General features: G+C 34.9%; 1 protein-coding gene across 15 annotated transcripts in view; it reads right to left on the reverse strand.

The window, feature by feature from the left end:
• LOC143252596 (THAP domain-containing protein 2-like) overlaps nt 1-4,261 on the reverse strand; it is a 113,690-nt gene that overhangs the window by 39,943 nt on the left and 69,486 nt on the right. For 11 of the 15 annotated variants that reach the window (XR_013029066.1, XR_013029060.1, XR_013029058.1 and 8 more), the window contains exons 1-2: nt 4,066-4,216; nt 1,119-1,276 (exon numbers count right to left, since the gene is read on the reverse strand). The exons of 1 other annotated variant lie outside the window; for it this stretch is intronic. The gene's annotated coding sequence lies outside the window, so the exon portion shown is untranslated. Of the gene's footprint in view, nt 1-1,118; nt 1,277-3,833; nt 3,964-4,065; nt 4,217-4,261 lie in introns of those variants that run through there. 3 more of the 15 variants (XM_076504972.1, XM_076504971.1, XM_076504974.1) reach the window with 3 other exon arrangements.

The raw sequence follows: 4,261 nt of genomic DNA on the forward strand, positions 1-4,261 counted from the left end.
AGAAATGCTAATCCACTACACAACTCAATCTGATATAGTGTATTATAGCATGAATACAGGATGCAATTCTGTGTGTAACATAAAGAACTTACATAAAGAAATACTAATCCACTACACAACTCAATCTAATATAGTGTATTATAGCATGAATACAGGATGCAATTCTGTGTGTAACATAAAGAACTTACATAAAGAAATGCTGATCAACTACACAACTCAATCTGATATAGTGTATTATAGCATGAATACAGGATGCAATTCTGTGTGTAACATAAAGAACTTACATAAAGAAATGCTAATCCACTACACAAGTCAATCTGATATAGTGTATTATAGCATGAATACAGGATGCAATTCTGTGTGTAACATAAAAAACTTACATAAAGAAATGCTAATCCACTACACAACTCAATCTGATATAGTGTATTATAGCATGAATACAGGATGCAATTCTGTGTGTAACATAAAGAACTTACATAAAGAAATGCTAATCAACTACACAACTCAATCGCTTATGTATTTTATTGTTTTTGATTATGTTTTGATACATAATAAATTCACCAATACTCGCTCTTTGGGCCTACTTTAAAGTGTAATTCACATGTGTGCTCTCATAGGTATTTGCATTGCTGCAAACGTTTTAGTTTTGGCCAAATATTTATTCTCGTCTTTCTTTTGAATTTCGCGCAAAGCCACACGAGGGCTATCTGCACCGAGCCGTCCCTAATTTAGCAGTGTAAGATTAGAGGGAAGGCAACTAGTCACCACTCACCGTCAACTCTTGGGCTACTCTTTTACCAACGAACAATGGGATTGACCGTCACATAATAACGCCGCTACGGCTGGAAGGGCGAGCATGTTTGGTGCAACCCAGATCTGACCCCGCGACCCTCAGACTACGAGTCGAGTGCCTTAACCACCTGGCCAAGCCGGGCCTATTCTCATTTTATTCCTTACTCAGATCAGAACAATTCGTTCTTTGTGTATCGTAAAAATGTATAAAACGTAACTGATTTATGATTGATCAAATCTTCATTAGACTTAATATGTTGTAAAGTTTGAAAACATATATACAATATAAATATATAAAAATATACAATTTTAGAATATTTCCGAACCTGTTTTTCGTTTCGTTGTTTCGGATGTTCCTGCAACGTTACCCAAGTATTATTTCCGTGAGCGGTCACTAATTTTGAAGTGAAAGACTAGATGAAAAGCACCTTGTCTACAACATCCACTAACTCTTGGAACATTTAACTTATGACGTATTTTCAGCCTGTAAAAAGAGATTTTATTATTATTTTACAATGGGATGCGTACCTGGAATCCTTGGATCTACAGTATGGCACTCTACCCACTAAACCACACCAGCTTATTTCCGAGTATTTGATTTTTTTTTTAATTTCTCGCAAAGCTACTCAAGGGCTATCTGCGCTAGCTGTCCCTACTTTAGCAGTGTAAGACTAGAGGGAAGGCAGCTAATTATCACCACCCATCGTCAATTCTTGGGCTACTCTTTTACCAACGAATAGTGGGATTGACCGTCACAATATAAGGCCACCACGGCTGAAAGGGCGAGCATGTTTGGTGCGAGGGGGATTCGAACCCGAGACCCTCGGATTACTAGTCGAACGCCTTAACCCACCAGGCCATGCCGGGCCTATTTGCGAGTAATATAAGTTCATTTTTGAGAACTTCTTGTATTCATAATATAAATGAAACAAACTGTGTGTTAACACACATAAACTCAGCAATACTTAGGTACCCAAAAATGTTGCAATAATACACAAACTATAGGCCCGGCATGGCCAAGCGTGCGACTCGTAATCTGAGGGTCGCGGGTTCGCATCCCCGTCGCGCCAAACATGCTCGCCCTTTCAGCCGTGGGGGCATTATAATGTAACGGTCAATCCCACTATTCGTTGGTAAAAGAGCAGCCCAAGAGTTGGCGGTGGGTTGTGATGACTAGCTGCCTTCCCTCTAGTCTTACACTGCTAAATTAGGGACAGCTAGCACAGATAGCCCTCGAGTAGCTTTGTGCGAAATTCAAAAACAAACAAACAATACACAAACTATTCGCTCTACATTAGACATAGAGCTTTTATTGAGTGTATGTAGACAAAAATATGGCACCACTTGTTTCAGTACCAACACAATGAAACTTAAAACATATTCAGGAAGTAAACACTATTTGTAGACACGGACAATTTTATACTTTTGCAGATACTGACTATGAACACAAACATTAAACATTATAATTCAGCACACACACAACACAAAAATTCATACTTACAGAGCATGAATCAAATATAAAAATTTTCCTGAAAACATAATAATCTCGTTATCAGGAATAGTAGTTATCAAAACATAAATTAAAAACTACGTTTAAACACAGAATTTTTTTAAATTAAGTATCAATAGTGAAACCTGAATAAAAAAAAATTCGTGCTTCAAATACACTATATTAAATCATATTTTGAACATAAAACTTTTCGTGTTTCAAATACACTATATTAAATCATATTTTTGACACTATATCTAAACACAAAACAGCGTAACAACACTCGTAGAAATCACTAACTCTGAACATAAAACTTTTCGTGTTTCAAATACACTATATTAATTCATATTTGACACTATCTAAATACAAAACAATGTCGTAATATTCACAGAAACCACTAAAGCTGTACCTGAAACTTATCATGTTTCTTATATTCTAAACTACATGAGCACTCAGTAGAGTGCATATATCCGTCATGCAGTGTTGATCATACCTGGCCCTCAAAAAATACAAAAATGTGTTCGTATCTCCATATTATCAACGGACACGAACCATTTTTGGCTGCACAACGAGGAATAATGTTATACACGCGTCCACCAAAATCCAATCATTTTCAACTGAGTTATAGAGCGAAAAAGCCTGTGAAAAATCGGTCCTCATGTCAACAAATAGGTATTTTTCGAGATCTCGTGACCGTGACCCTCCAAAAACTAGTCACTTCTAAATTAGGTCGTAATTCGAAATGAATACCAGCTGTCGTCCAAATCCATTCAGTCGTTTTCGAGAAATATTGTTGACAGACATACAAGGGTGTAAACATAACCTCCGCCACCTTCAGTGGCGAACATAATTAATTTATATTTGAAACCATATTTAAACACACAAAAGATGTAATAACATTCAATCCAAACACTGAACATGAACATAAAAACGTCTTGTGTTTCGCGTATACTATATTAATTCATATTTTTACTACATACCAAAACACACAAAAGACGTAATAATACTCAAACTAAACACTAAACTTGAACACAGTTGTTTCGTATATATTAAATTAATTCATAATATGACGTATCTAATCTCGTAAATAACGTAATAACCCTCAAACTAAATATGAATATTAAACTTTTCGTGTATCACTCACACGCTCTTTTTGTTTTATTTCAATAAAGTATGTAAACAAAAAAGGCTTCACAACACTCAAAACAACCATTAAACCTGTACACAAAGCATATACCAATTTTTTCAAATCTTGATTCATTACCTAAATATATATAAAAAACGAATAGCACTGAAAGCAAACAACAACCCTGAACATAAAAAAATTCGTGTAACATAAACACGAAATTATTTGTAAGAATTTTTGATTTAAAGCAAAGATGAATGTATAAAAATACATCAAACACATTACGTGAGTTAGTTACAATACCAACAGAGCCCTATATTTACTCAATTTGTCAGTGTAATCTAAATAAACAAAATGAGATTTGATCACATTTCATCAGACATTTAAATTAAATAAATATATTATAAAATTCGCGGTGATTCTTACTTGTCATAATACTCGTATATCTAAACACAATAAGATATCCATTTTCATTAAATTTTGTCTTTAACATACGACAGAGATGAGGCACTGTATCAACGAATACAAATACTGTGAGTCAACATATGAACTCAAGGTGATATGCCTGTAACAATATTTAATTTATTTATCTTTTATTTTTGGATTGCAACAACGTTTATTTCTTAAAATGCCGTCCTTCAACAAATATAGAACTTACTTAGATTTTTGTACGAACGTTCCTGGATTCTCTTCATTCTACATCACCCATCCACCCCGCCAGAGAATGGATCCTACCGTAATGATCGACAGAATACAAAGACAGTAAACACTGGAGGACAAAACGGTTTGCTTCGTATGATGCTATCAATGGTGTTCTAAATTGGGAAACTTGTGGAAATGTCGTCTATTTTTAG

The sequence above is a fragment of the Tachypleus tridentatus genome, chromosome 6 (genome assembly GCF_004210375.1).
Source record: "Tachypleus tridentatus isolate NWPU-2018 chromosome 6, ASM421037v1, whole genome shotgun sequence".
In the NCBI taxonomy this organism is placed as follows: Eukaryota; Metazoa; Arthropoda; class Merostomata; order Xiphosura; family Limulidae; genus Tachypleus; species Tachypleus tridentatus.